Genomic DNA, 21,649 nt, shown 5'->3' with positions numbered 1-21,649 from the left:
AATGATTAAAGATTAGAAGAAGTGCATTAACAAGATATCTACCAGTATTCGTGGATGACCATTGTAACAGATTTGATGTTTCACCGGGTTCCTGGTATTCATGGTACACTCATGCAGTGGTCGTACAGGAAGATCTCCACTTCATCGCTACCTCAGAGATGCTGTGTCACATTGCTCATGGGCCAACTATAACCCCATGTTCAAATTCACTTAAATCTTGATAACCTGTCATTGTAGCAGCAGTAATTGACCTACCACCTGCAACAGACACTTGTCTTATATGGGCGTTGCCGATCACAGCACTGTATTCTGCCTGTTTACACATCTCTGTATTTGAATACACATGCCTATACAACTTTCTTTGGTACTTCGGTGTATCAGGAATCTAGTAAAACATCAAATCTCTGACATCACTGTGGCCGGAAAAATAACCTGCAACAACGAGACCAACGACAACTGAAGGGAATTGTTCAACGTGACAGAAGTGCAACCCTTTCACAAATTGCTGCAGATTTCAAAGCTGGTCCATTAACAAGTGTCAGAGTGCAAACCATTCTGTGAAACATCATCAACATGGGCTTTCGGAGCAGAAGGCCCACTCGTGTACCCATGATGACTTCACGACATGAAGCTTTACACCTCACCTGGGCCTTTCAACACTGACATTGGACTGTTCATGACTGGAAACATGTTGCCTGATCAGATGAGTCTCATTTCAAATTGTATTAAGCAGATGGACATGTATGGGTATGAAGACAACCTCATGAATCCATGGACCCTGCATGTCAGCAGGGGACTGTGCAAGTTAGTGGAGGCTCTGTAATGATGTGGGGTGTGTGCAGTTGAGTTGATATGGGACCCCTGATACATCTAAATATGACTAGGCATGTGACACATACGTAAGCATGCTGTCTGATCACTTGCATCCATTCATGTCCATTGTGCATTCTGACGGACTTGGGCAATTCCAGCGGAACAACAAAACTCCCCACATGTCCAGAATTGCTACACAGTGGCTCCAGGAACACTCTTCTGAGACACAAACATTATTGAGCATATCTGGGATGCCTTTCAATGTGCTTTTCAGAAGAGATCTTCACCCCCTCATACTCTTACAGATTTATAGACAATCCCGCAGGATTCTTGGTGTCAGTTCCTTCCAGCACTACTTCAGACATTAGTTGAGTCCATGCCATGTCATGTTATGGCACTTTATGTGCGCTCATGGGGGTGGAATAAAATGATTTAATTTCTTAATATTGTGCCTGGCCTGAATCATACTGTGAAGCCAGTTTTGAAGCTTTCCTTGGTCAGCCCATCCTCAAGGTTCTGCATGTATATTGTGTCTTAGTGTCTTTGCATCTGTGTCCTCTGAAATATCATACAGTAACATTAAGGTCTCTTTTTCTTAGGCAGTTCACATTTAAGTGTCTCTTACACCTTTTTGTCATTTGTCATCTTTCCTGTGGTACTTTGTGTAGCAGTTCCAGGTTAACTACATTAAGATAAGATAAGATACTTTGTTGTCACACAACGTGTTTTTATACAAACATTCGATTGAGAACATTGGTGACTCGTCAGTCTTTAACCTAAGTTGTTACAGTATTTTATATACTACAGGAAATATGTATACATACATTGCTTATTATAATAAAAATACAACATTATATTTTAACTCTTTTCATAACACATCAAATCATTACCATAGGCTTCACACACCTATATGAAGTATGGATGTACTGAATGGAATACAAACCGCCATTCAAACTATAATTCTATATATAAACATGAATATACAGTGAATGTGTATACTTTGTATCTATATGGCTTCGAAAGTATACCATTTGTACTTGTATCCTTAAGCCCGTCTCACACGGAGCAAGGTTCGCCGCAAGTTTGCGAGATGGCGTGCATGCTCGCCGGCTTGCAGGGAAGGGAGCCGGCTATCTTCCATGTTGAAGCTCTCCCACGGTGCAAGATTGGCAGCTAGTTGTGTTGTGATCGGCTGCATGTTGTATCAAACGAAGATGGCTGCTTCAGGTACATATGTTCAGAGCAAACTGCCATTATTAGCTGTTTTGGTGCTAAACGACGCAGAAATGCATGCTAATGAGAGAAGAAGAAAGAAAGAATTGACGAAAAACTGTATTAAGAGGAGAAACGCTGGAAAAGGTGTGCTCTCCATGCTTCATAAAGAGTTGAGGTTAGTTCGCATAACACCTACATTTGTTTGAAAAGTATCACCATTTCATTACTGTTTGATTTTATAAATATACCGATAATGACTGTTATATATGACTTTATTTTATAGGATAGGAGATCGTACATCCTTTGCAAATTTTATACGTACGGATATGGTCGAAGAAGACACACGTCACTTGCAACTCTTCCGAGTGCTTCTGCACGCAAGTGTTTATTATAGTAGTTTGCGCTTTTCATGATGTACGGACATCGTTCTTCCCCATAAGTACATATCAATGCTTTAATCGCTTCCTTGGACCACTGCGGTGCCATTATTTAATAATTATATGAACTTCCTACCGCACCTCACAACAGCAGAAAAGCGACTATCAACAAAGGCTTCCCGCCCAAGCTTTCCGCGACTGACGTCATAAAGAAACGTCTCATGATTGGCCAATGCAGGTGGCACGCAGGGTACCTTACAAGAAAAATAGCACCGGACCTATCCTGGAAATCTTGCAAGGTTCCCAGCAAGGTAGCTCGCTAGCAGACGACGGAGCCCGCAAGGTAGCCGTTGCGCGAGCCAGCTCGGAAACTTACAGCGAATCTTGCTCTGTGTGAGACGGGCTTTACTCCCTATTCCTACTTATAAATTCTTCTAAACTATAACATTTGCTTTTTATTCATTTAGAAATTCTTCTAGACTATAATACCATTTGTTTTTTAGGTATGTGCCAATGGTCTCCGATATGGATTCCCCAAATACTGACCTTATCTTATTTCTGATCTTCAGAGTCATGCAATATGGAGTATTTTCATATAATGTGAGTCTGTGACAAGGTAGCATGTATTTCAATTTATGTCTAGTTTCATAGGCATGTGTGAATTTATTTCCTTCAAACAGATGCGAGTTATTGGTTTTGCTTGATCTTCTTTATACAAATTTTCTCTTTGGTGGTGTTTATTAAGGTCATTAGTTTCTGTTGAACTCCCTTTGCCTCTTCATTTGTTCTTGGCTTTATAACAATTTGTTTTGTTGCATTGTTTGTGTTGCTGTGATTTTAGCAGCAGGGGCTGTTTTGGCTGCATCTCTATTAGGTGGCACCATTATCACTGCACTTGCATATGTTTTCATCGGTTTGTGTAAATCTTCTCTGTAATTGTCATTTTATTTTTGTGGTTGTTCCAACCTGCCAATTAATAATGTCTGCTCTGATGCCTATTGCTATATTTTCTCCTCTAACTCTACTTTTAATTTACTATCACTTACCTGTATCTTCTTTTGCCCATAAAATTCATATTCTATAACAAGCATTATATCCTCATACTGCTGTTGTATATTCACCACTTCTCTAAATGGTGTAGTTTTCCCTTCAGTATAGCCATTTGAATTAGCCATGTCAGTTCCCACCATTCCTTTCCACATAACCGCCTGATATCGAACACGTTCCAGTGCACTGCCTCTCCATGCTAAGTTGTGATGCTTACTTACTTACATCCACTTTCACCAGATGCAGCACTGTATGCGTCAGTTGTGGCTTGCCTCACATCAGGTGCAGCTGATGGGGAAGGCAAAGCAGCTGTCAGTAGACACCTGGTGCAACACTGTGGTCTACATGCCTCTCCTCAGCTGATGTAGAACTGTACCATCAGATTGTGTGGAGCAGGCTTTGGGTACAACAAGTGCAGAGTGACAGTTTGGACAATTTATTATTTAAAAATATCTATCAGATTAAATTTCACAAATGCTATTTAATTTAACATTCCTGGAGCCATAAATTTTAAAAGCACAATTAATCATTTGAACACATTAAAGACACGTTGGTCAAACAAAGTGTTTTGCATTCTGCCCAGCAAACAGTGTCTGACTCATTTACAGTACAGCAGCTGACTCATTTACAGTATACAATATACTTCAAGCCCCAGTGCTGCTGCTACCAGATAGTACACAAGTTAATTACAATTCAGATGCCCACAATATGCTCATCTGCAAAGAAAACCACATTAATGTTTTGTCATACAATCAGTTACCGCCCACACCCACAGACTATAGTGTTGGCACTCACCTAACATACACTTATAGCAAAATGGCCACCATTTCAAAGAACTTTACATGATCCCCCAGAGTCTTAATAACTACTGTCATCATAACCATGAGTACCAACCAAGCCATGGTGCCATGTAGGCAAGCTAATAACATATAATCTTAATCGTACTCTGTTCTAAAAGACCAGATAATATTTATAATTAAAGTAGCACAACCTATTAGATACAACAGTGCTTTTAACATTCTCCTGCAACAGATCCACTATGTTAGATTTACACTAAGCTAACACACATATATCATACAGTGACACAGTCTCACTCGCAGCACAAACTGAAATGTCAAATGAACTCAGTGCAAGGGCCATTCAAGGCATACTGATAGTGCACAGTGTTCTTGCATGTGCAGAGCACATCAGCTGCGTGACACCAATCATCATGCTGATAACACCCTCTTACCAGCAACATAGCACAGCGCACATTAATTCAAGTGCAGTGGTCAAGTACCCCTGCATACACCATATGTAAACACCAGGTGGATTCTAGTCTGTGTAAAACAAAAAACTATTGGAAGGTAAGCTGTCCTGCAGTAAAGTCTATCTATAGAGCACTTGTACCATTTCCATATAGTATCTGACTGCTTCCTTCAATTGAGCAGACTCAGTCCTCCATGCAGTCCCACATATACAGGGTGTTACAAAAAAGGTACGGCCAAACTTTCAGGAAACATTCCTCACACACAAAGAAAGAAAATATGTTATGTGGACATGTGTCCGGAAACGCTTACTTTCCATGTTAGAGCTCATTTTATTACTTCTCTTCAAATCACACTAATCATGGAATGGAAACACACAGCAACAGAACGTACCAGCGTGACTTCAAACACTTTGTTACAGGAAATGTTCAAAATGTCCTCCGTTAGCGAGAATACATGCATCCACCCTCCGTCGCATGGAATCCCTGATGTGCTGATGCATCCCTAGAGAATGGCGTATTGTATCACAGCCATCCAAAATACGAGCACAAAGAGTCTCTACATTTGGTACCGGGGTTGAGCAGACAAGAGCTTTCAAATGCCCCCATAAATGAAAGCCAAGAGGGTTGAGGTCAGGAGAGCATGGAGGTCATGGAATTGGTCCACCTCTACCAATCCATCGGTCACCAAATCCGTTGTTGAGAAGTGTATGAACACTTCGACTGAAATGTGCAGGAGCTCCATCGTGCATGAACCACATGTTGTGTCATACTTGTAAAGTCACATGTTCTAGCAGCACAGGTAGAGTATCCCATATGAAATCATGATAAGGGGCTCCATTGAGCATAGGTGAAAGAACATGGGGCCCAATGAAGACATCACCAACAATGCCTGCCCAAACGTTCACAGAAAATCTGTGTTGATGACGTGATTGTACAATTGTGTGTGGATTCTCGTCAGCCCACACATGTTTATTGTGAAAATTTACAATTTGATCACGTTGGAATGAAGCCTCATCCATAAAGAGAACATTTGCACTGAAATGAGGATTGACACATTGTTGGATGAACCATTCGCAGAAGTGTACCCGTGGAGGCCAATCAGCTGCTGATAGTGCCTGCACACGCTGTACATGGTACGGAAACATCTGGTTTTCCCGTAGCACTCTCCATACAGTGACATGGTCAACGTTACCTTGTACAGCAGCAACTTCTCTGACGCTGACATTAGGGTTATCGTCAACTGCACGAAGAATTGCCTCGTCCATTGCAGGTGTCATCGTCATTCTAGGTCTTCCCCAGTTGCGAGTCATAGGCTGGAATGTTCCGTGCTCCCTAAGATGCTGATCAATTGCTTCGAACGTCTTCCTATCAGGACACCTTCGTTCTGTCTCGATACAAACGTACCGCACCACGGCTATTGCCCCGTGCTAATCCACACATCAAATGGGCACCTGCCAACTCCGCATTTGTAAACATTGCACTGACTGCAAAACCACGTTCATGATGAACACTAACCTGTTGATGCTACGTACTGATGTGCTTGATGCTAGTACTGTAGAGCAATGAGTCGCATGTCAACACAAGCACTGATGTCAACATTACCTTCCTTCAATTGGGCCAACTGGCGCTGAATCGAGGAAGTAAAGTGCCCTATTTGTTTTCGAGGCTTATAATATGTTTGTAGACAGGCATGCAGTGGCGACATTCATGATACACACATACTAAAATAAACTCTAACATGGAAATTAAGCGTTTCCGAACACATGTCCACATAACATCTTTTCTTTATTTGTGTGTGAGGAATGTTTCCTGAAAGTTTGGCCGTACCTTTTTGTAACACCCTGTATATCATCAGTAATGTCACCACTGAGCACAAGCTGAGCAGCTTTCCCTTCTAAATCACAGGATGCAGTATCATGCAGCAGAAGTCACACAACCTGCTGACAACCCTTGCATGAAGTCTCTTCCTTCTGTCTCACACTGGTCACTGATGCTGACTGTCACAGCTGTTGCAGAGCACATTTCTATCCACCATTTCGGGGTGGTGGTAGTGTCTGGCACAGGCTACTTCATGCCAAAGATGTGCTGACTCACAGCAAAGCACAAACGCCAACACAAACTCTGCACAAATGTGATGATCTCCCCATGCTGGTGACGACCAATTGTACACAAAACTTTAAACCACTCACCCTACTTTGTTTACAATTATTGTCTCTTCCTGAAAACACGTGCTTGGATAAGTGACACTTTCACTACTTGCGGATGCATGTAACACTTGCTACAGGAAAACATCATTTGAACACAGAGCCGACATCAAGATACAATCAGTCTGGTGGCCATCTGGCTTTATTGGCTGTGTATCAAACTATACAGTGTATCGCCATTGGCCATGTAAAGAAATGTGGGTGGTTAAATCAGAAAATACTATAATTTGAAAAGGCTATTATCATGAAATGCCGTATAAAGATGAGTTCTATAGTGAAGTGTAGGAGTATTTTAATACCAGTAAACATTCCGAAAGCTGTATTCAGTTCAGTAGCTTGAAACTGATTTACTCTGATGATTATTGCATCAAATTGACTACATAAATGTGGATTATCCATAAATTGCAGAAACAGTTGAGAAGAAATAAATCCTAAATGCAAGAGACATAAATTCACTCAAAAATACACCACCTAGTGATAATTGTGGTAGTATCTATTATCTGTTAGAAAGGTTGAGTGAGAAATCAAATGAATTACATTAAATTTTGTTGAAACATTACAAATAACAACATTGTTAACTCCAAACAAATCAGAAAAAGTGTGAAATTAAAATAACCCATCTTAGTCTATCTCTGGCAGAATTGGAATGACCTCTACATATTGTGCAAATCATCTGGCCGCATCTTTTCAAAGAAAAATATGCAACTTGCAAACACAGTTTCAAACCAGAAATTCTGTGCTTAGAGAACAAGTTCCACAGTGACGCAATAGAACAATCAGCAAGTGTAAGCCATGACACAACACATGGAAATTCATTAACAAATACTGTCAAACACAAACACGAAAGGGGAAATAATAAATATCAGAGCTGAAAGTCAACTGATACAAGTGCCAACAGTTTGCAAAATAGTCTCAAGAAGAATTTTATCTTCATAACTAGCATCACAATTCCAGACATAGATTCACATAGCTAGACAATACAATGCTACACAACAGATGAGGCTTTGAATTTGAAGTAGTAAAATGGCCAGATGTATGCAGAATAATTTAACAACTAAAAATCAAACAGTCAACTGTTTGGGGTCATCTTCTCAGTACAATAATTAAAAAATGTGCAAATGCTATGGTTAAAACAATTACATATCTGACTAACTGTAGTGCCAGAGCAGACACATTTCCCAGTGCACTGAGCAGATGCGTAGAAATACCTGCACATAAAAAAAGAACCAAAAGAGTAAGTGTCAAACTACAGAACACTATCACCTATTCCTTCATTTAGTAAGATACTTGGATTAGCTATGTTTGCTCAGCTTATGCTTTCTTCATGAGAGAAAATATCCTAAATGGAACCCAGCATGGTTTTTAAAAAAAGAGCCAACTTCATGACAGTCATTTCAGAATTTCTGCACATGGTGTACAGCTATCTACACAAAGTGAAGGATACTACAGGAATACACATATTTCACAACAGTATCTGATCTGGTCAACTATGCACTGCTTTTACAGCAACTGAATGCATGTGAGGGATAATGATCGCTGCATTTGTGGGATTCAGCAAGTCACAGTGTCTCCCCAGATCACACTAAATGGTGAACACTCATGGAGGGCAATATTCATTTGCTGGGTACAGGATTAGTGAACTCAGGTTTTCTGAGCTGTGGACCAGTGGCTGCTGCCAGTCTTCTGTCACCATTACTTCTGGGCACGTTTCAGTGGCCACCATCTGGCGCATTGGTGGAACGCTGTGTGCCACAAGGACCAAGGATCTTGGCTTAACCAACTGGGTCATGAAAACAGCACAAACCTCTCTAAAAAAAAACTTCAATCTTAAGGTGTGCTCCACATCGATGAGATGCATGGCTGTTGAGATGGAACAGTCGGTAGCAGGTAATCTCTGGGGAACCCACTGCACCTCATTTGTATAAGGCTTGCTCAGGCAACTGGGGCTCTGTCTGGGTAGCCAGTTTATTTTCCTGGCTGCTAGTGGGATCCCTATGCCATTCACAATTTCTCAAACCTCACTCCAGACAGTTCAGGTTGTCTGTTGGGCAGTAAACAAGCATGGAAGGGTAGGCCTCCTGAGCAGTGTTCATCTACAGTTTAGGCCCTATATTGTAATGGGACATGCCCAGCATGTCAAATGTCTGTCTTGTGGCACAAAGAGAAGATGGTAAGTTTGAGAGCTCACCCTTCTATATACAAAAAGGACTTTACGGTTTGGCTCGAAGTCTCAACTCTGTTAAGCAGTTACAAAATTGCACATTACTGGCCTAAGCAATGGCATCATAGAAAGTTACCAACATCCTGAAGTCAAGACCTTTGAATGAGTATCCTATTGTAGCTGAACTGCACTGTACCATGAACTACAGTCAAGAGGTAGTCATGTGGAGTGACATCTTACATATGGACACTACAGACTTTAAGGAGAAGTGGGATGACCAGGGGGTCATTGAAGTGTGAATTGTAATGTGCCACATGACTGGAACACTGGAATAATCAGAATCATTTACACTGATGTTCAACTTTTATGACTAAAAGTCAGACCACACTTCCCCAATCCCATGGAGTGCTTCGTGTGCCAGAAGTTTCGGAATGGCCACCCATGCTGCAGTAAATATGTGTCCTTCCCCTGTCAATCGTTCAGGCCTGCATCCCACTTTGATCAGTGTGTGTATGATGTTCAAGGAAGAAAAGAAAATATAAGCACTGAAGATAACTAAGGGCATATCTTATGCTGAACTGAAGACGGCGTTCAAATTTCTTCAACCCTCAAACTTTTCAGCTTCATTTGTTGCAACACTCACGAAGAAACTTGCAACCATACACATTTCCAACCAGGCATCTGTTTGCTGTTGGCATCAATGGTATTACATCCATAGGTAAGTCTCCTGTTCGATGTTCACTGTTTGTGGATCATTTTGCCTAATTTTGCTCCTCCTCCAACCATGCAATGACAACTTATCAGTTGTAACTGTTGATACAATAGTTGGGGGAGTGGGCTGATAACACAAGCTTCAAATTTTCCTCAGAGAAATGTGTTTGAGTTAATTTTAATTGTTCTTGTCACCCTTTTAATGTGCCTATTCTTAAAATGAGGGACACTGTTCTCAATTTTAAAAGTTCCGTGCAGTTTCTGGGTCTGACATTTGATGAGCAGCTCACATGGTTACCACATCTTAAGAATATTAAAGCAAGGGGTCTATGGCTTCAGTAGGCCATCTTACCTTAAGAGCACTGATGCTGTTCACCATGAGGGGTTTCAGTTGGTGACAGGATTATATAGCACAATTCCGATCCCCAGCCTCTGTTTTGAGGCTTGCAAACCACTGCTCATCATCTGGCAGTGGAACCTCATGATGTGTCATATATGCAGTTGCTCTCCACCCCATGAACCCGGTGTTCCATACAATTGCTCACCCTCCAATGGAGCAAATATTCAGAATAGGCCATGAGCAACAAAGTGATTTTGGATTTCCAAGTGGCAGGAGGCAGGACTTAGATGTTTTGCAGAATTTTATCCAAACACTGTCACTGTGTGGTCATTTACCCTAACGAGTGTAAACAGGATCATTCCACTGGATGTACTGTGTTGTTTCCAGAATGTGTTCTCAAGATTCACTTACCTGGTACAATGATGAATTATTGGGTTGGTGCATAAGTTCATAGCATTTTTCCTTAAGTTTAATAAACACAACAGATACACTCAGCAGAGACTTTAGTCATCAATAACACATTCTCTTTCAATATGTACGACAATCTGTCAATACTGGAGTGACTTTTTTATTCTGCGGCAGTATAAATCGTGTGGTTCTGAGGCAAAGAACTTGTCGAGCCATGTTCGGAGTACATTTTCATCTGGAAAGGAAGTTCCTTGAAGGTTGTTCAATAGACAGGAGGAAAGGTGAAAATCTGTGGGAACAAGATCAGGTGAATAAGGTGGGCATGGAATGACCAACCCAATTCCTGTATAGTGTTTTCTGTGAGTCTATCAGAATGTGGACGGGATTTACCATGGAGTATTATCACCTCACGCAGTCTTACAGGTTACTGTATTTGTATCGCATGTACAAGACCTCTCAGTTGCTAACAGTAAAGATCAGCAATGATGGTTACATCTCAGGGAAGCAATTCATAGTACACCACACCATCACTGTTCCACCAGATGTGTAACATTATCTTTTGTGGGTGCACGCACGTCCTTGTATGGGGAGTTGCTATTTATTTTGTTTGGGCTCAAGCATTCCGCTCTTTTCCTTACGTTATCAAAAACACCCTATTTCTCATCACCAGTAATGATGGAGTATAGGAATGGTTGGTGCTGTTCATGAGCCAATCGATGATGAACAAGCTCTGATGCACATATGGCTACCCATTGATTTTTGTGATTTTGGTTGGAGCATGTCATACCCATATATTCAATTCTTGAACCTTCCCCATCGCATTCAAATGTCTCATGATGGTAAAATGATCACAGTTCATCACATTTGTCAGTTTTGAAGTACACTGATGTAGGTCATTGTGGATTAATGTTTTTGAAAGATCTTCATCAAACAATGAATGTCTCCCTTGATGTGGAGAATCACTAACATCAAAATGATCCCTCGCAATATGAGGAAACCATTTTTTTGCCCTGCTCTGTCCAATGGCATTATCCTCATACATGGTGCAAATTTTTCTGACTGCCTCCACTGCTGTCATCCCTCAATTGAACTCCAACAGAAGAATGTGTTAGAACTGTTCTGATTTGTCCACTTGGTACTCCATTTTCTAGCATCCACAACTCCACTCACTATCTCCAAATGAAAAAATGACAATATGTAAACTCAAAGAGCAACAGTGAACAACAAATAAAAAACGACAATTGATAAATAAACCCATAGCAACTGGAATACCAACATGCAAAACAAAAACGCTTCAAACTTATGCACCAATCTAATGTGTACAATCTTGCGTGCAATGGAGAAGATGCAGTGTCTTCATGCTACTAATTCCACATCTGCACTTACTCCCTAAGTGCCCTTCAGGCTATCCTTCACATGTATGAAGCAGAAAAGTATCTTCAGCTGATCCATGACACCATTTTCCACTTACAGAGGCACAGCAAGGAGGTATCATTTTGCTGGATACTTGGGCATGGGGGCATTCAGGGTAATGAAGCAGCAGATGCTGCAGCTAAGAATACCTGCTTGGAAAATACAATTTCTGAATGTGCTGCCCCCATACATGCAGTTATCTCGCTGTTGACATGAAGGGTTACGCATCTGTAAAAGGTGGAGCGGTTAGGATTGAGGGACAACAAGCTATGGGTAGTGAAGCTAATGACATGGCCATGGCATTCCTCCTCCCAGCCACAGCAGCAAAAGGAAGTACTCTTAAACTGCCTCTGTCCTCTGATGGTTGGATTCCTTCTCCAGCAGGAGGATATCCCAGTATGCAATTTTTGTCATATACAGATATCTGTGCACCACTTTTTAACAGAATGTGTTTCATACAAAGCCACGAGGGCTGCAACTCACTCACCAGCTGACATGCCATCTATTTTATGTGATGATAAATCAAATGTGGTCCATGTTTTAGGATTCCGTATGATGTCTGGTCTTCTAAGTGGTACTTTAGGTAAAAGATTTTAATGTGTTTCCAGGGGGATTGCTTCATCTTTTATTTTCCAATGTCCAACCAGGCACAGTTCCCTTTTACTCTGTTTCAGATGTTGTGTAGTTATAGTTTGTGCATTTTAATAACAAACTGCGCACATCTTTTCGTGTTCTATGTGGGAGTGAGAGAGAGTGCCCCAGGGTGGGTCAGGATTAGATTTTATATTTTATCGTATGTTGTATACTTTTCACAAAACAAAACCACATTCATCTCCTATTAGTTAAGTACGAGCACTCATGGCCTTACTGTTGAGCACCCTATACATATCGCCACATAAATGCCTGTCTATTTGCATAAGTGCACTGCTGAATATTAAAATTGCAACACTGGAAACATACTGTATGACAGGAAGAATACTGATTAAGTTTGTAGGTGCTTGGGAGTATACAGGATTCAAAATTTAGTACACAGATCTGACACCTCTGACAGCATAGTGACGCTAATCCAACAGTCAAAACAAGCTTGGATGATATACATGCATACGTCATTTCATGCTGCTGTAACTCAGTGCCAGAATTAATCAATTATATTAGCTGGTAAGTGGTGGCATGCCAGTTCTCGACAACCTATGACCGGATGTATTCGACAGGTGAGAGATTTGGTGAACTTGCTGACAAGGGCAGCTGCCAAACAGCCTCTGTCTCAAGATACGTCACACACCACAAGCAACATGCAATCTAATATTATTGTGTCAGATGCTAATGATATGGTGACCTCAAAGGTAGAGAACAGCCACCAACATTAACACTTCAAAAATGTAATAGCTGCTGTCCAAATTGCTGACTATGAGAACCAGAGGTGATCATGTTGTGTGCTAAACAGTTCCCCTTTCATCACACATGTTGCTGGACCTTTATGATGAGGGTGAATACAATCTGGCAATGTCCATTCTCCTTGGAGCCTCCACACGTGTACTTCCATCGTGATGATGTACATGGAACCAGGACGCATTTGAAAAGACATTGTGGTGTCATTCCTGTGTCCAGCATTATTTGGTGGACCACTTGGCATGCCTGTCTCTGATACCGTGTCGAGGACAGTTGATCTACTAGCAACAGTATGAAATTTTTCTACCAGATAGTTGAGATTATGAAATGTAAATTTATATTTATGAAGCATAATATTTCTATATTTCATAACATGTTGCATAAAAATCTGATTAAAATGACCTTCCATCTTCAATTCAAATCTAACAGAACTATCCAAAGTGTATCTGAAGGTGGTAGATTTAATATTGTTTTAACTGATTAGAAGTGAAACCTGACACAGCATGGCTTACCATTATAGTGAATTCAGGGCTAAGGAGCTCGGCTGATAATTTGGAATGGAACAACAGTGGCTGCTGTGCTGACAGCGCTCCAGACACCGTCACACAGCCCATGTGGATACTTGCCTTGCTGCAAACAAGCCCATTTCCTGACTCATTGGAAACAGTGTTTTAAAACTGCCCTCACTGTGCAATGTCCCTTTCTCTTGAATCCACAAAAACAATTATTGTTAATATAGCAAAGTAATATAAAAATGTGATTTGGAACATATTTTGTGAGTTAAGACATATGCTAGCGAGCTGTCGGCACAGCAGAATTATTGAAAGCATAAGTTGGGAGTCGGGCCGTGCTGGACAGTGCGGCCGCAGCTGACAGAAAGAGGTAGGTGGAAGTGAGCTGCCACAGGTATGTTTGTGATTCTTCTCAGCTGCTGGGGGAGGAGGAGTCAGTTAGCCATTTTTAAGGTAAGAGAAAAGAAGGAGAAGACACTAAACGTGGTGGTTGTCACAAAACAACAAACAATGGACACCGAGTAAATTCACAGATTCATCATATCGCAAAACCAATACAACAATGTAATTGTGGTGCTGAGGTGCATGTATTGAGACTTTAATATCAATTATATTATGAAAGCTACAGAAGTTTGATGGCATTGTAAAAGTTTCTTATTATGCAGACCATCATAAATTAATAACTCTTGAATGCTTCATACAATTCTTATGATCAAGGTGATGGATCATAGCTGAGGAGGAGACTAGCTATCATCACTGAAACTCACGTGTCTGTATATATTTTATTTATTGAATTATTTCATGTTTGATGTCTTTTTAATCATGATAATGTGTCTGAACATCATATTCTTCACACGTACACAGAAAATAAATGCAGCACGCAATCCCGTGTACCTTTCCCTATGAAACCATGCGCTATATTTATAGTTAATAAAGTTATTTCTTGTTTAAATAATTAAATATTAATTCAGTCTATGATAAAGAAACACATCATCTGAAAGTGGTGATATGTACATAAAATTTAGAATCACTATCAATATAGTGCAAAACAATGCTTCTATTGAGCAGGCCATCTTTACAACAATTTCATTGTCATTAATATTGAGCACAGATGTGCATATTTCATGTTATAATTAATTCTGGGTAAATTGTATATGGTCTGAGGGGGACTGGCAGAGAAAGACACTTCTTTTAGCATATTTGTTGTAGTTATGAATTTTGGCTATTTTAAATTAAAGTATATTTTATGTATTTTTTTGTGATCATTATAAAATTTGGTGGGCATACTGAGGGCTTATAAGGGAGCACAAATGGCTGCTCCTGGTGATTTTGAATTGATCGGTCATTCTGCATTGAGTGGTCATTGACATAACATGCATGTTGCAGGCCGCATGGTTTAGAACTCTTAAAGCTATAGGTTTCGAATGGAAAGTGGCTCTGCAAATACTTTAACTTGTGTTCATACTTAGAATTGGACATTTTACGAGTGTTAGTTAATGAGCAACACTAAACTATGAATTATTTCACCAGGAATTTTGGAATCATTTCTGGTAGGCAGGTGAAATCTGCTTATGATTACACTAGTTTATGTATGTTAATCACTGTATTGAACTTTATTTATTTGTGAGCTGGTGACTATTTCGTATACAGTTTAGCAGGATGGGACTTGATATTTTGCAAACCACTGATGTTTAGTTAGTATTTGGGGAATCTGCCAGTACTTAAATATGCAGATACACAATCTTGACTGCAGTTGATTCTACTTGTTATTTTATTTCATGCTTATACACATATGTGAATAAGTCAGACAACGGAAAGTCCAGGTTGGAATATCAACAATTATGTACAGATGACACATTGAGTTTTAGTCAGGCACATTTTTCAGAAAAGAAAGGAAAACACACACACATTTATACACACAGGTACACTTCTCACACATGTGTGTTAGCCTTTCTTTTCTATAGAATGCTTTGGCCGAAAGCTCAGGGCATACTAGTCTTTTCACTGTGCTTGTCTGCAACTCAATGTGTCATCTTTATGGTGAGTACGGTCTATCCATTTCATAATATTTTAATAAATCACCTGTTTATCCCATATGATCTCTTTGGTGTTGCCTCCAATCAATTATCCAAAATAATACAACCCTTTCCACCATTTTATTGATATTTCATCTATTTCAACTTGTAGTGTGTTTAATTTTGCATAATTTGCCAAAACTTAGATAATTTAAGCTGCAGGATCACAAGTTAAAACAATCTTGCAGCAACTTTAACTCCTGGGCATGAAAGCAGACAGTGCATTGCCTGATTGTAAGACAATATTGAGCCAATATTTGAAAGAGTCATGAATTTGCCCAACTGAGTGTTTGTGAAGTATATCATTCACAGTTGAGAGTTGCAATTGGGTTTCCTTATCTGAATAATCATTTGGTGATGCAAGGATGTAGCACAATGTGGGGTTTTCTAGCCCGGGACATTAATTTATCCTTGGCACAATTGCTATTGAAGTTTTAGTACAGAAATGAATGCAAGTGAGTTTTCATCCAGAAACTCAAAATCAGCATATTCCATGATCCAGGCATGAATCTAATAAATAAAAGACAGTTTTGTGTGTGGGCACCATACTAAAGATTTAGCAGCAGTTGCCTGCGAATAAGTGAGGTAACAGAAATTAGGTGTGGGGAAGTTAGAAAGAAGAAGACAGCAGTAGATGGTGGGTGGAGTTTTTGCCAAGCAAGTAAAACCAGGAGCAGCAATGGAGACTTCAATGGTGGCACAGGAATTGGCTACAGCACCAAGGGTCTTCTGTTTTGGCATCAGCAGCAACTTTATCTCTGGCAACAACAATAGAGCTGAGGCAGTCAACATGACCAACAAGCTAAGTACTGATATTGAAAATATTAATATACGTGAATTCACAGATTTGTTGTCAGAAAAGAAGTTTGGCATGATTAAACAATCACCAAGTTTATATGAATCGGATAACATTAGCGGGCCAGATAGTCCAAGATCAGAATGCGAAAGTGTGGGCATGGAAGATTCAGTAGTGTAGTTAATGCAAATGATTTCAAAAGTAGCTAGGGATCTAAAGTGTAATATGGAGCAATTGACATCTGAGTTAAAATTCAAGATTGATCACAGAAACACCGAATTAAATACTCAGTTATAGGAATTAGTATCCATAATTAGTAATGACCATACAGAATTCATTGATTCTATTAGTGGAATTTCTAAACCTGAAATCAATTATGGGGTTTAAAATGTTAAAACTAAAATTAAGGAAATATTAATGAACAGGGGAAAATGGAATAGTTGAAGCAGGGAAGTTATTGGAAGAAATCAGTAGTGTTGGTAACAAAATTGATCCGGTAGGAAAACCAGTAGGAAATGAATTTACTGAGATACAGAATAAGATATGTAAAACTGTGGAGGGCTGCGAGCCACAGGAAAATACACTGTAGGAGGTAACTAAGCAGATGAACAGTAAATTAATAGAGGAATTAGTTGACTGCCAGATTAAAGATGTAATAGGTGGAAATCTCATTGGGGATGAAATCAGAGACAAACCAATGAAGTGGGAACAGCAAATAGAAGTTGAATTTTCACTAAGGGAAATGAATTTTGATTACAATGGAAATTGTCAAAATAGTAAGGGTTTCCAGCATAGGTATAAGGATTTTAGGCTAATGTTTACGGGGCTGGAGATTCCCGGCAGAAAAATAGTTACAGAGGTTTGGGACATTGAGGTGGGTCACACGTGAACAGTTGAGAAGTATGACTACAGGATGATATGATCTGGAATTGTTGTCATTTAAGTTACTTGTTATCCAAAATTGTTTGCTGATATCATCAGGGTTTTTTATCATAGAATTTCTATATTTAAGCCAAATTTATTGTGTAGCAGAGCTAAAAAAAAAAAAAAGCAAAATATGCAGAATTTTAAAAATTATCGTTAAAATGTCATGAGGACATACACCATTAAAACCCACATGTGATTAAGAGTAACTAGGACTGATTGGATTTTTTATTTTATTTATTTATTTATTGCTGCCCTTATTTTTGCTAAAAATGTATTATGTCACAAATTTCACTTAGAAACTTTATGTAACTCAATTTATTTGCACTCCACAGTGATCATCCACTGTTGATTTGCTGTAATTGTTGGAGCTAAAGGCAAGTTAGATACAGACCTTCATGTTAATCCTCTCCTGCATGAAGGCACTTAAAAGCCCCCCCATTCAGTCTCTGGTGGCATACAACACCTTGGAGTTGAATTCATGCACTGACATCCTGTTGGGACATCGGTGTACTTCTACTGTAGCACAGGAAACTTCTTGCTGTGATAGTTCAATATCTTGGCCCACAGAGGACAGAAAAAACACACAGATTGTCATGCGAGTATATTGCTCATTTCACCACTAGAGTTTATGTGCACTGCTGACATGAAAAGATATTATCGTGTTTTGATGTTTATAATCTGGTTTTGTACTGTTATAGCTAATGCAAACTGATAGTGCTAAATCAGTAAATAAATAACTTTATCAGATACAATGAATATATCCTGACAAGACTCGGAAGTCCCACTCATGTTTTGTATACAAATTTTAAAAAAATATATGCATTACAATGCACTGCTCTATTTTTAGTAGCTTTGGTAATTCTCTCCCAAAACATTAAACCCCTTGGTACTGTTTAACATAGCTTGAGCAGGAAAGGGGTAATCAGTACAAAAGAACAATCAGACACCAAAGAACTTGTGTGCATTGTCTCAAAACATCATATTTCTGAACACTAGCAGTTATGACAGAACCTACATCATAAGTCATGGGTGGCATCTAAATCAGCGAGGTAAAAAGAAACCAACATCACACATAAACAGAGCAGTTCAAGTCTTACATTGTAGCAGTTATGAAGAATATGGAATAGAAAGTGATATGAAACAAACAAAGCCCCTAGAATTAAGCAAATGTTGCTGGACAATTGAAGAGCATTTTTCAAAACTCATTAAATACAAAAAAGTTAATTTTTGAGAAAAGGCATTTTTCAAATATCTTACTGAAATGCTAAATACATAAACCAGATAAACTGAGATTAACACAGATTTAGTAGGCGTGAATCTGATTATGTGTTTGACTTTTCTAAAATTTTCATTGTTTTCTTCAGAATAGAGGGCCAAAGTCTCCAAGTTTTTACAAAAGTTGATAAAGTCAAAGAGAAAAATTAAAAGTTTTGTTAATATACACATCCAAATTCATTTTTTCTTTCCTTTTTTATCTTCAATATTATTTACAAAGAAAGGTACTTTATTGTTAATTTTGCACAGAAACACCGTAAGTATTAAATTTAACACTAATATCACACTTGTCCATAAATGTTTGATAAGCAGATGCATAAAGTAGTGACAAACGCTACTGAAATACAACACAAAATACTGGCTACAACAATACTGAACTGGGACTCTATTGATCACTTTCAGCTATGTCCTTATAAAATTCTTGTTGTACGTTAAAATGCCTCATAAGTTTTAAGAAATTCTCCCTCTTTTACATACTAACCATGTTCTCCTTTTCTAAGAGGGCAAGGAAGAGAAGCTTCCACTAGTGCACTTACCATATGTGAAGGGTGTCAGTGAACTGCTAGGCAATGTCCTCCACTGACGAGGTCTCAAACTGATTTTCTGCAGTAGCCATAGGATCTGCAACATGATAGGTTCCACCAAGGATGCAGTCAACAAATTAAACACTGCAAGAGTGTGGAGCTACCTACAGCCTATCTTGTTCCAGGAAGTTTGTGTAGTGGCAAAAAAGTTGTGGATGTGCCAACACAAAATTCGAGAGACAACTGAAATTATTAAGCAGCCACACAATATCAGAAGAGAGCACAGCTACATATTTCCAGAGTCTTAGCTACCGGCTATCCCTGTCCAATGGACCGCAAGTAATCACAAGGCAGAAGCCCCACCAGGCACTGATTTGCAGATGGTTGCCAGTCACAGACAATCTGGCTAGCCAATGAATAGCTTCTTTCCTACCCTCTCCTCTTTTGTCATGACTAGCCTCTTACATTCTAGGGCCAATAAAGTTTCATAATTCTCTCTCTCTCTTTATTCTGCAGAAAACTCTCTCACATTATCATTGACAACAATATCCTAACATTGTCATTCTCCCTTTAAATCTCTCAGAAGCAAATCGCAGTTTGCATTTATTAACTTTCGCTTTAAATGGCTGAGATCAAATATCGAATTTTGCAAAAACTCAGTTTTTGACACCCTGTAACAACAGCAAATATTAGTTTTTGACAAAATCGTTTCAACAGGTCATGTGTGGCAACAAACTTGATTTGTATCAATAAAAATCTGAATTTTGAAAAATTGAGAATTTATTGAATTTTGAAAAAAATGTTTATCCATTGGATTATGGATGGGAACAGCTCAACAAAAGAAAGAGAGAATCCCAGATCTAACATTTAAACTGAAGATGTGTGGTACAGTAAACATCCCCTATAATGATCAAGATAAGCTAAGTATACTAATACTTATTCATTCTCATTTGAGTTTGGGTCCTTCATGGCCACCAAGTGTTACATATTTGAGTTTGAGGCCAGAGAAATACAGGCCATCTTTAGGAAGATTCGTTAACAGCAGTGTTACTTTCAGTGTACATCTGTGAATTATCCCACTAATGGAAGCAGTTGAAGGAGATGGTACTGATTGTCACATTTAACACCTGTACATCAACAATGAATTCTCATAAAGTATAAAATAAACTTTTATTTAGATGAAGTTAAGTGGTCGGTATAATTTCTCCAGTTTTGCTATTGATGGCACACTGAATTCTGCCTGTACCATGCGAATGAAAAAGTTGCCGAGACATCTGTAAACATAGCAAAGAGATTAGAAATCATATTTTAAACAAGAACTTGTAATTAACATTCTGGCAATTTATATTACGATTCTCAAGATCATTCAAAAATATTATGTTTATACTCTTTCCACTAGGTACTAGAAATTTAAAGCCCCAGAAAGAATTTTAGTTAATACTTTCTATCGACTGTTTTATTGGGATAAATCTTTCTCTGTGCACCGAACTTGTCTACATCTTCTGTAACTTTCTCTCAGTTTGAAAATAAACACGCTAACTTTTCGTCCTGACAAGTTAAGTCCCTTTACAATCAGGACCACAGCACTTAACGCCAGCACAGATCAGGAACTATACCCCATTTTTATGTAACAGAACCTTCGTTATAGCTGCCAGTGCATGTTCCTAAAATACAAGGTAAGTGCAGGAAGGTCCAGGTTGTGCATTCGTAAACCGTTGATTTTGAATTTTTTTAAAAAATAATGTTAACCACGAAAAGCGTAAGTGAAAATTAAAGAGTTTAGTCCACAAGCGTTTGCATTTCGCTTGGAAGAGTATTGGGAAGCTCTGACTCATTCCTCCATTTTACTCGTGGTCCCACGCATGATAGAATCTGTACAACGTGTTTCTTGAGGCATGTAGTTACTAATTGTAAACGTTTAAGCGAGGATAAGAAAATAATCGAATGTAATTGACCTCACTAATCAGCTAGGGTAAAGAGCTATTCAGGAGGCCTACAACGATGTACTGACAATCCTTTGACGGCATCCTTAGAACGCCAACCCTCCTCCTTTATCCGGGCTTGGGACCGGCAACAGCAACTGAAGAACTACCAAAGTCGCTCTCCAAGTACTGTAGGCGGAGTTAAAGGATTCACATTACTTCCACGCATATTAAACATCTCTAAACGCACATTATACATCAACCGGGAATCAGAATTGCGTATAGTTCTCT

General features: G+C 39.2%; 1 protein-coding gene and 1 long non-coding RNA gene across 7 annotated transcripts in view; one reads left to right on the top strand and one right to left on the bottom strand.

Annotated features, from left to right (window-relative positions):
* The window catches only part of LOC126470094 (uncharacterized), a 1,674,514-nt gene that overhangs the window by 1,282,508 nt on the left and 370,357 nt on the right, over positions 1-21,649 (top strand). The gene's annotated exons all lie outside the window — the stretch shown is intronic.
* LOC126470097 (uncharacterized) overlaps positions 1-21,649 on the bottom strand; it is a 306,248-nt gene that overhangs the window by 1,000 nt on the left and 283,599 nt on the right. The gene's annotated exons all lie outside the window — the stretch shown is intronic.

Source organism: Schistocerca serialis, chromosome 3, assembly GCF_023864345.2.
Source record: "Schistocerca serialis cubense isolate TAMUIC-IGC-003099 chromosome 3, iqSchSeri2.2, whole genome shotgun sequence".
Taxonomy (NCBI): Eukaryota; Metazoa; Arthropoda; class Insecta; order Orthoptera; family Acrididae; genus Schistocerca; species Schistocerca serialis.
The sequence above is the reverse complement of the archived record's forward strand: the minus strand, read 5'-3'. Positions and strand labels throughout refer to the sequence as shown.